The sequence below is a fragment of the Diaphorina citri genome, unplaced genomic scaffold, assembly GCF_000475195.1.
Source record: "Diaphorina citri unplaced genomic scaffold, Diaci psyllid genome assembly version 1.1 scaffold109, whole genome shotgun sequence".
Lineage (NCBI taxonomy): Eukaryota > Metazoa > Arthropoda > Insecta > Hemiptera > Psyllidae > Diaphorina > Diaphorina citri.
Genome location: NW_007377546.1, coordinates 118655 through 130933, shown reverse-complemented (window position 1 = coordinate 130933; position 12279 = coordinate 118655).

The following is a 12279-nucleotide window of genomic DNA, read 5'->3' as shown; positions in this document are numbered from 1 at the left end:
GAACGTTATTATTTACAGAGGGAAACTATAACAATCAGAGTCCTTGTCCCTTTTTGATCTTTATTTGTGCTATGTTCTAAAGGCGACTTGGTAGTGCTTTATTTGGACCGTTAGGTTATAAGATGTCCCATTTTACTAACAAATTGTGCGTTCTAGCCTGTCCTATTGGAAACTTGAATGCTATGTATAATGAAGAATATCTGATCCTGGTGTATACTGCAGTTGTCTTTAGTGACGGGGGGGTTTATCCTCCATTTTGGCGACAAGTTTAACCTCACCCAGTCTGAGATGGGCCGAGAAAAGCCAGCAATGTCCAGATGGTCACCAATGTTGATTAACTTCAGTGATCCATATCCATTGAGTACCGGTGCATGATATCGCCTCTGACTCCGTTTTTGATTTTTTACATTTTGATCATCGTATTACTTTATTCAATTATCCAACTGTACCATTCCTGCACCGTCCTCACACTCAATCAATCTCAACTTCTTCCTCGAACCTCTCACGCTCATTGAAATCGCCCGCACCACCGATATCTCAACTTTCACCTTTGCATTATCAAAATTATAACATGAACATCTCCTGACAAAGGAAGGTAAATTGTTCAGGATTCCAGGAGGTACATATGTCTTATTCTCAGTTGCTGTTGTGACGAGGTCTCTGAAGGGGTTGAAATAATAATTATTGCTCCGAAAATTTGTAAATCTTATTTTCTTCCCTACATGAACAGATTTTTCCGAACACAAACAAAAAACTTTGGGGAACTCTCGCGCGCCCATGAGTGGGATGACGGAAAGACTTAAAATGTTGCCGAAAGTGGGTGTTGAGGCGCGAAAGGTGTTTTCAAATGAAATGACTTTGGTGTTTTGAAAAACACTGGGTTGTGTCAGAAGATTGAATAGGTACTGTGTCATATGACAATCTTCCAATGTACATAGTTGTTTTTGTTTGTATTGGTGGACGGGTGGCGAATTAGCTACCAGCCTTCCGGGAGAAAGGATCCAGAAAAGACCAGTTTGATGCAGCCTAGGTATGTCAACATTCAGGATGGACGTAAACTGGGCCCATCCTGCCCCCTAATAAGACAAGTAAGGTAGGTACTTAACAATAGGTATGAAGGTTCAGAACAGTTTTTCTTTCTAAAATTCGTCACCTGACACCTCAATCAATTAGACAGCATGCCGTTTTCTTAGTGAATTTTACATTCCAACGTTAACTTCGTACATTACATTGAAATGGGGGTCTTTTCTGATGAAATTCCTGTGTGTGGAGTCCAGTATTATAGGACTATTGCACTAAAAACGTTAACTTCGTAAGTTGAATGTACTTCAATGATCCATGAGGAACTGGTTCAACAATGAACCAGTGGGGTCAAGTGGATTGGACCACATCACATGCTTTCAGGCACACTCCATTTGTCAAGAGTCTAGGTTTTCTTTGCCCTTGGGATCAATTCAATTTGAAGAAACAAAAGTCAATAACTGAAAAATCTCTTTCCTGTTTCCACCAACCCTTTGGATCCGACTCTAGCATGACGAAGGGACATGTTTCCATCTCGTTATGCACGGTCATGCACGTGCATAATGTCGTGCACAATATCAAGTATCGTATGCAAAACTACTCATGACAACCCATGTCTTGTTGAACGTGCTAATGACAACCATCAGGCACCCAACACACCGGGTCCGAACGATATCATAAAATAGAATAGAATAGACTACCTATTACCTATACCTACCTTGTTTATCCTGCTCGAATGAGACTAAAAAGTCCCTTTACCCCAGCAGTCTTAAAAAGTTCTCGTGTATTTTCTGGGTTTAACAACTTAATACAATACCTACATAATGTTTACAACAAAAGACCGCACAGTTACATTTATTACAGTAAAATATAAAATTTCGTACGTTTGGTCCGCATAACTTGACTGGTGGTGGTACTACTTTCCGTGTCCTTGACATAACTATGCAGGCATGGTTGTACCTTTTTTCGATGTTGGGAAGATTGGGGGCTTAAAAACCCCTTTTGGACGCCCAGAAGTAATATCTGATTGAGAGAAATCCTTGAAATGATTGAGTCTTATAATAATCATAATCACCAACTTCCGCTCCGCGCGCCATCCCTCGAAAAGAGTCTTGCTCGTGTTTTAGGCACGATTTTGATGTCGTCTCCCAGAATTCAAACTAAAGATGCGTTTCACACAATTTTCAAGTTCCTCACTCCGCTCTTCATTTACAGTGGTTCACTTTGTCAGCTAAAACATGATACGTTGCCGGCACGGTTCTTAGTATGATGTCCTTCTTTTCTTAGTTCTGACATAAGACTAATGACATATTTGTAAAGTTTTCTCTCAAAAGTAGGAAAAAGGGAATGATGAGACTGGGGGTGGAAGCTCTCAGAACGTGTGAGAGAAAGCTGAAGGCAGAGGAGGAGGTGAAAGGACAGAGGAAGAAGGCGGAGAAGAAGAAGAAGAAGAAGAAGAAGGGTCGAAATTGGGAACACATCATAGAAAATGTCAAATGACCGTCTCTCGTTCTGCAGATTTAGAAAAAAGTGTCTACGTAGATACGCTATATTTGGTATCGTACTTAGACAGGACACAGGAATCAGCCTTTCCCACCTAAATATATGATAAATATGATAACACTGATATAATACCACTACTTACTCCATGATGGTGCTTATTAATGCATATATTCTAATCTTAATATCGGGTCAAGTGGCATGGAACACTTCACATGTGTTTAGGCACACTTCATTTGTCAATGGTAAAGGGTTGTTGACGGTTTTGGCCAATTTCATCCAATCAGATGCCGCAATACAATCGGAAATACTCGTATTCCAGTCTGGGTTGCGCTTGTGTTTGTGAAGATTGCACTTGTGTTGCACGACCCGGGTTGCATTTGCACTTGTGTTGCACAACCCGCGTTGGCCACTGTTCGCCGTCCGGGAACAATAATTATTTATCTCCCAGATAATATCCTTTCCTTATAAATAAAATCCTCGAGGAATTAAAATATGAAGGAAATTAATGGAAAAGATGTAGATAGCTTTTCTTACAAGGACTCGGGCTTTGAGACGCAAGACATATTATTTAGAAGACACGTTATTTATGATTATTAATGATTGTTTCCAGAATGGACAGACCCCTGTTTCCTTGGGATGACGTGGGCCATGTTGTTGTGGTGGATTTCAAATTGCCAGAGATGTTTCTCCCTATGCAAAACTAATCATGACAACCCGGGTCTTGTTGAACGTGCTAATGACAACCATCAGGCACCCGACACACCGGGTCCGAACGATATCGTAAAATAGACTACCTATACCTACCTTGTTTATCCTGCTCGAATGAGACTAAAAAGTCCCTTTACCCCAGCAGTCTTAACAAGTTCTCGTGTATTTTCTGGGTTTAACAATTTAATACAATACCTACATAATGTTTACAACAAAAGACCGTACAGTACATTTATTACAGTAAAATATAAAAGTCCGCACTTTTTGGTCCGAATAACTTGACTGGTGGTGGTACTACTTTCCGTGTCCTTGACATACCTATGTAGGCATGGTTGTACCTTTTTCGATGTTGGGAAGAATGGGGGCTTTAAAACCCCCTTTGGACGCCCAGAAGTAATATCTGATTGAGAGAAATCCTTGAAATGATTGAGTCTTATAATAATCATAATCACCAACTTCCGCTCCGCGCGCCATCCCTCGTGTTTTAGGCACGTTTTGACGTCATCTCCCAGAATTCAAACTAAAGACACATAAAGATACGTTTCATACAATTTTCAAGTTCCTCATCACTCTGCTCTTCATTTACAGTGGTTCACTTTGTCAGCTACAAAACAAGTTCTCGTGTATTTTCTGGGTTTAACAACTTAATACAATACCTACATAATGTTTATAACAAAAGACCGCGCGCCATCCCTCGAAAAGAGTCTTGCTCGTGTTGTAGGCACGATTTTGACGTCATCTCCCAGAATTCAAACTAAAGATGCGTTTTACACAATTTTCAAGTTCCTCACTCCGCTCCTCATTTACAGTGGTTCACTTTGTCAGCTACATCATGATACGTTGCTGGCACGGTTCTTAGTATGATGTCCTTCTTTTCTTAGTTCTGACACAAGACTAATGACATATTTGTAAAGTTTTCTCTCAAAAGTAGGAAAAAGGGAATGATGAGACTGGGGGTGGAAGCTCTCAGAACGTGTGAGAGAAAGCTGAAGGAAGAGGAGGAGGTGAAAGGACAGAGGAAGAAGGCGGAGGAGAAGAAGAAGAAGAAGAGGAGAGCTGAAGGCAGAGGAGGAGGTGAAAGGACAGAGGAAGAAGGCGGAGAAGAAGAAGAAGAAGAAGAAGAAGAGGAGGAGGAGGAAGGTGGAGGAAAGGAAGGATATTTAACAAAAGTACAACGAACATTCATCTCAGAGATTTACTTAAGATTTTCTTCTTAATATGTACACACAAAGTAGCGGGTGTCTCGGAAGTGATGGTGCACCAGCAGTTGATCTTGTTATAATAAAAAGACATGAATACAAGAGTGAAACTTACTCGGATAACAAGAAAAATGATTAGGTTAAGGCCAGTCGCTCACTATCAGGTATCAGGTAGACCTGATCGGCGGACCTTTTCAGCCGTGCTTGTCAGGTCTACCTGATAGTATGTATGCTCATCAGATAGATCTGATAGCTGGACCTGATTAGGTGTACCTGTCAGGTCTACCTGATAGTGAGTGGCTCGCCTAACGGACGCAGACACTTCAATACTTGACATTTTATTAAACGATTAGATCAAACTTTATTTACAGAACAAATATTTACAAATATAAATAAATTTTTACATTTTCTAGGTTTTGTGGATCCGATCTCTTGAGTGATTGAGACAGACTTCCGAAATTGTTCCATATGGATCTTCAATGAAACAATGATCACAATTTTCAAAGAAATTCTTTCTAAAAGCTTCTAGTCCGGAAATCTCAAGCGGTACTTGCTTTACTTTACGTGTCCAGGATCACCAACTATCAAATGGAATCCTGTCAGTACTGTGCAATTTGAACCCCGGTCTGCTCTGCGTTAATCGAGAAGTTGTAACGACACGATTCAAAATCTCAACTCAAAAATAAGCATCATTCAATAGGATAAGGAAAGTCGTGTGATGTTCACACCAGATTTTTTTTTTTTTACATAAAGCTAAATCAAGCCCCCCCAAAAATTTAGGCAAGAACCGCCTATGTTCTGACTACCTAATACAAGTACCAATACCAAGTATTTTACTATAACCTAGATATTTACCTATAGGTAATCTGCAACCAGAAGTAAAATACCTAATTACTTACGGTCAGGGACACATAGAATCGAGTAAAAAATTGAAGCCCCTCAGGACACCTAGGTAATTTGAGCGAACAAAGTCTGTTTTAAGTTTTACTTCGACAAGAAGAGGTTTGATAGAGAGAACTGTAACTGAGCAATACCATCCCTTTCACGAATAGGCCTCAGATAGGTGGCAATCCCCTTGGGATTTTTTGGTGTTTTTCACAAAAAAATTTCGGTTCAAATTCGTTCGTTATACTCGTACATAATTTATAAATGTCCGTCTAATGAATTAAATAAAATATAGAAAAATGCGACGTACTTGATTTTTTTTTATCAACTACTGGTCATCCCAGATGGCCTCTATATGATTCATATGAGAAACACAAGAAACCTCATTGTACTCCTACAGTACAGACTACACAACACGCTTACAATCATTGTATTTCGGTCACTACCAAAATCTTCAATGCATTTGATGTTTATTACTTGTTTATCTTGATAACAAGTCACATAATATATAATACTTACTGTCTCGTCGGTAATAAAATATCCTAATACACATTGATGGTGAATACAAAAATTATATCAAATTTGTTTGGGATATGACTAATGCTCTTGTATTGTAGGTTTTCATTTCTTCAAAAAAACATAATCTGTTCAATGTAATAAGCAGATAAGCAACCTCGTAAATGTACTCACTGGCAACCAAATAATGATGAAATAATCTCGTTACTATTAAATCTCCTTACGGGCGCTAGGGTGAGAGATAATAAAATTCCCCTTATGACCTATTGGGCCGGGGGGACTAAAGTCAGTTTAAACTCGGTAAATTTAAGTATCAAATTAAGCAGTCTGATTCATCGATATTAAAAAATTTCAGTCAATCAGATTTGCTTAAATCGAGAAAAAAAACTCAAACGGAGTTTAAATTCACTTTGTGGCCCCCCGGCCTTGGTCGTTTTGTATCAACCCCCTCAATTATGTTTCTACACCTTTCTGGGAGTGCAATAGTCCTACATGCTGGACTCCGCACACAGAATTTCGTCAGAAAAGACCCCCCATTTTAATGTAATGTAATACATTTCTTGCAGGTTTACCAGCGAGCACCAATCCCCCCGCCAATGTGATATCCCCCCAGTCCCTAGGTCACCAGCGACCCTCCCTAGACCTCGCCTCCAGCCCTAGCGTTAAGAAACGGTCCCGGCATGCAGCGCGCCTCAACATGGGTGACCCTAAGGACGACATACATGTGTGCATACTGTGTCTGCGCGCCATCATGAATAACAAGTATGGCCTGAACATGGTCATCAAGCACACAGAAGCCATCAATAGCATAGCTTTAAGTCTCATGCATAAGAGTCTCAGGTGAGTTAAATATTTCTTTTGGGCCTTTTTTGAATATTTGGGACCTCCAAACTTGTTTTGGCACTAAAAGCTGACCATCGAAAAATTTGTCGATTACATTACCTTCCTTCCTATGGGATGAGGAAAGTAAAAAAAAACTATCGATGTCGTTTTGCAGTAGGGTTGCCAACTTTTTTTTCGGCATATACGGTACAAACTAGCAAAATAGTGAAAAAATACGGATTTCCCGATTTTTACCCGGAACAAAGGAATCCTTGTACCTATCCTTGGGTAAAACTGCTTCACCCAAGGATAGGTACTAAATTATGTACTAATAATCCGTTTTTGAATCCGTGTTACTGAAAATCACATGCTAAAAGGCTGAAAAAATACCTACTTGACTCGCGGATTTTTGTGTTTTTCGTACGTACCTATCTATCTTTTTAAACTTTTTTTTTGTAATTTTTTCTGTTTATTAGTCAGTTCCCGTATTTTCCATAGATTTGGAAAAAACCGGAACAAAGGTGTGTTCCGGCGGAACATTTGATTTTTGACAAAAATACGGATTGTTCCGGGAAATAACGTACGGTTGGCAACCCTAGTAACTGCTGAGGTCTTATCGTCCCGAAAGCGAAGAGGAAAGGAAGACAGGATAGGAGAAAGCCAGCCGTTCCGAGAACGATCCTTGTCTGTTTAGGATAAAATCCCCGGGAGGGAATCGAACCCGCGACCTAGAAGGCAGAACTGCTGCTGCTACCCTTTAAGCAAACTAGGCTGGCGTGGCGACGACTTTTCTTTGAGTTCGTTTGTTTGTCTGTCTGTAGGTAATCTACATTGGACAGGAGGGTTTGTTTGTTTGTTGGTATGTTAGTTTGTTTCACCATAACTTGAAAATGTCACATCTCGAATTCGGATGGAAAATCCAAATAGATAGTTCTGATTTGTGATCCTTATTGCTACCACATCCTGATTGCGGTCTCCCGAAAAATGCGTTAGAATTTATTAATTAAATAGCTGTAAAGATCCATTGATTGTGACGACTGTTAGCACTTTAATCCGGAAATCTTAAAGGTACTCAACCGGTACCATCCTCTATGTTTTGGCCTTTCACACTGATATAAATCTCACGCTACAATCAACATCTGAAGCTTTCAATATTCTAACATGTAAATCTCATTTTGAGATGTTCCTAATCCATCATTCTTAGGATCTATAATGCCAGAATTACTAATTGACTAATAGATCCTCTAATAATCAGAATTAAAGTCCTCTATATCTAGAACTAAAATCCTCTAGGTATATCTAGAACTAAAGTCCTCTAATAACCAGAACTAAAAAAGTCCTCTATATCTAGAACTAAAGCCATATTATCAGCGGTAATGGGGAACGTAGGCAGACTCTATTAGGACTATGAGGAGTGTTAAAACAGCGTTAAATACCTGAGCACTCAACAATAAATCTTGGTTCAAACCAAAAACATAACCAGAAGAATTTCGAGACGTTATGGATTCCGAACTATCGATCTTTTAATTTATGTGCGGTCAGAATGGTTACATACTAGTTACGTACCAGAAACCCAGGCATTTGGGAGGTATGGTATTAGTTGCGTACAGATCGTCTAGATGAGTACTATAAGAAACCAAGATATTAGGGATAAAAAAAAATAATCACTTACTAAATGTATTTCAATTTAACATAAAAACGTGCTGCTCACAATATCGAGTATGTTTTTTTTTTTTTTTTTTTTTTTTTTTTTTTTTTAACAAAAAAACGGAGTTTTTTTTTTTTTTTTTTTTTTTTTTTTTTTTTTTTTTTTTTTTCAGGGCAACATTATTTGATTTTTCTTAAAATAACAACAGTTATTTTAAGAAAAATCAATCAATCAGAATTTTGGTAGAGGAAATTGTCACTGGCAAGAGGTCATATCGTCCCGAAAGCGAGAAGGAAGACAGGATAGGAGAAAGCCAACCGTTCCGAGAACGAACCTTATCTGTTTAGGATAAAATCCGACCCTATCCGACTTAACTCGAACTAGCGACCTGACGCGCTACCCTCCAAGCTAACTAGAGGCCGGCAGCCTCGATTTTAAGCACCTAGTATTCAGCCCTTACAATGGTCAAGAAGCTCGCCCGGTAAACCAAAAGTGCGCGGGTTCTAGGGTTGCCAGATCATTTTCAGCCCAAAACGGGACAAGCGACCTAAAACGTCAAAAAAAACGGGATTTTGGATGAAAATACGGGACAAGAGCTTTTCTAACCCCCCCTAGCCCTCACCCTGCAATTTTTGGAAGAAAAAAACACTCAGATTTTAAAAATCAACTGTTTTTTCTTCAGATTTATTAATGAAATTAGAAATTAAAAATTATTCACTTCTCATATTTTTGGTTACACCGTATTTTTGGTTACACTACCGGGGTTCGAATCCGGCGTGCTACAGAAAATTTTAATTTTTTACATTGGTAAAGATTAATTACCGGAGAAGATGGTGAAACTGGGGAAAATACGGGACACGCGTGACGCGTGTCCCGTACGGGACATTTTGAAATGTGCCCAAAATACGGGACGTCCCGGGAAATACGGGACGTCTGGCAACCCTAGCGGGTTCAATCCCAGCCGAGGCATGGAATCTTCTTTTTTCTAAACCTTGGCAACTGATGGATGATAAGGAAAATGTCCTATAATCCCTATAACCTACATTCTACATTACTGAGGGTGTTGTTAAGTTATTTAGGACAAGGTGACAAAACTGTTCGTCTTTAGAGTGTGGTCAATGACTTGAGGAAAAAATGGAAATAAATATTAAAAATCAATTTTTTCCCCCAAGTTCATTACTACCGCCTCTATTGTTGCGTTAAAACCTTACGGATCTGTGTCGTAAAATGAAAATGACCATCCTAACGTAGTATGTTACTCATCAGATTTGAGAGAAGAGATAATACCTATAATCCCTCTACCAGCTCTACCTACTTCCCATTTAGGTTCTGGGCTGCTGGGTCAACACGAGAACACCAGGAAGTATACCTAAACCCGTTACAAAAGCACCTATTTGCCATAAAATACGAACTTTGCAATTTTTTTTGTCGATGGTGGGAATTGATTGAATCTTTTGAATGGCAATGTCCTGAACTTGAAGTAGGTACCTACATCACCTATAATAATGCTTATTCCTAAATGTACACTTTTAGGTCAGGGAGGTCTCCAAGTTGTTAATTAACTCATAAATAAATAAATAAATAATAAAACAATAATATGCAATAATAAACAAATTAACATGTATTAAAGTGGGTAATGATTCGTAATGAATGACAATAGTTGAAAGTAATAATAAAAACTCTTGGACTTCGCCTTTTGAGTTGATGTTTTTGTTTTGATTCATATCATAATCAGATGAGAACCTCTTCCTATCCTCAATAATTGAACAAAAGAAGTGAATTTTACACGTTTTAACTCAACAAGAGCTGCATTTTCCTTTCACAGGGTTGAAAATGGATATGGTTGAGTTTTTCCTCTTTGGACGTAATAGCGCGACCACATTGGCTATCACGGGATGTATACCTATGCTTTGGCAGCCAACGTGTTGAAGTTGAAATTTCCAACCTCAAAGTTGCTTAATTTCGCTGATCCGTCGGGGACTAGTGCATTCAACGTGCTATTGTCCCTGTCCCTAACTTCTGGTCAATTTTGGCCTTTTTTTTTCACGTGTTTTGATAGAGAGAACTGTAACTGCCAAGGTCTTAGCGTCCCGAAAGCGACGAGAGAAGGAAGACAGAATAGGAGAAAGCCAGCCGTTCCGAGGTGCTGACCTTATCTGTTCAGGATAAAGTTCGCCCTGAGCGGTAATCGAACCCGCGACCTAGCGCTTACAAGTTACAAGGCTAGTCGCTCTACCCTCCAAGCTAATAGGCTGGCAAGTCGCTTTCTAATCTCAATGAAGAGGAAGGCCCATGTGCGTCTGTCTATTTGAAGACAGCGTGGTCTGTAGACTGATGCAACAGACTGGTATGATTGAGCCATCTCCTCCGGTCCATATTCTATATTGGTCTTTCTACGCGTTGATTAATGGCCGCGATATCATAACAATGTAAACAAAGGTGACGTTAAACGCCAAGGTTATAATACCTAACACACCTGGGGAAACTGTTCGGTATGCACATGTGGTAGAGGGGTGATCTATGAATTTCCTATTGGGGAGAGCCATAGCTAAGGCGCTTGTGGTTGGTAAGTACTGGTTGGTGGTAAGACAAGTCAGCGGCCATAGCACTAGAATGTAACGGGCACGGTTGGTCCAGTGGTAACGCCCTCGCTTGCCATGCAGAAGGTTCCGGGTTCGAATCCCACCATCGACAAAAATTTGTACTCGTTTTTCGATTGCAAATATTTCAACTGGTGTTCTCGTGTTGACCCAGCACCTGAATGGGACGTATTGTGCCTCTTCTCGCCCATCTGATGAGAGGCATACTACGGGATGGGCATGCTACGACACAGGCCACATGCGTCTAATGTAGCAGTTGTTCCATTGCTACGAAATAAAAAAGGCGGTGAAACATTCATCTTTTTTTTTAAAAAAAATAATAATAATAAATAAAATAAATACCAGTTCTCGATGGACCACTGAAGTTAATCAACCTTGCGCGTGGTTGGTCTCCGGATGGGTGACCATCTGGGCAATCGGGAGGCTTCTCCCGGCCACAAACTCAGTCGGACAAGATTAATGTGAGGAGTACACGGAGAAAAAAACTAGGGTTCCGGCAGCCTGATCGGGTGACAGGGTTTCGGCACTCTAATATTGAACTCTATATCGAGAAGCTCGACACGATAATATAGCATTCCAACAGCCTAAATCAGGGGAAGTAACCCAATAATAGAGTTCTTCCACCCTAAACGTGTGGCACCCTGTCACAATTTCTTTCCTCAGTGTAGGGTAGCTCGTCACGGAATGGAGGGTCAGACCCCCGTCATTGAAAACCTTAGTAAACACGTAGACAATGACGTCAAAACTCAATAAGTTACCGATATAGAACTACATTAGGTTTAGGTAGGTATACGATTTATATGTATTTTATACAGTCATACCCCATGCAGAGACAAGGTGATTTCTGTCAAAGCAGCCAAAAATCCTTCTCCATTTCATGCAGATTCGACACGAGGCGAACTGTTTATCCTTAGACCCTGACCTCTCTCTGGTGATACCTAATATTATGCAAAGCAGCCAAAAATCCTTCTCTATTTCATGCAGACACGAGGCGAAAAAAAAAAAAAATAATAATAATGCAAAGCAGCAAAAAATCCTTCTCTATTTCATGCAGACACGAGGGAAAAAAAAAAAAAAAAAAAAAAAAAAAAAAAAAAAAAACGACACGAGGCGAAAAAAAAAATCAAAAATGAATAGTGGAATATGTTTGTTTTCATGTGTTATACCAATTTGGTCCTTCAAATCTATGAATTGGGTTCTCCGACTAATAGTTAGATACTGCTCCGACCTGTGTCTGGTCCGGTACCTACCGATCTCCGAAATTAAAAGCAATAAACAGTGGAAAAAATATCACAGAGGTAATTCGGAATAAATTATATTCAAATTTATACTAGTTTACTGCCCTAGGCGTTAGATTAAATTGGGTTTCTTGTCAAAT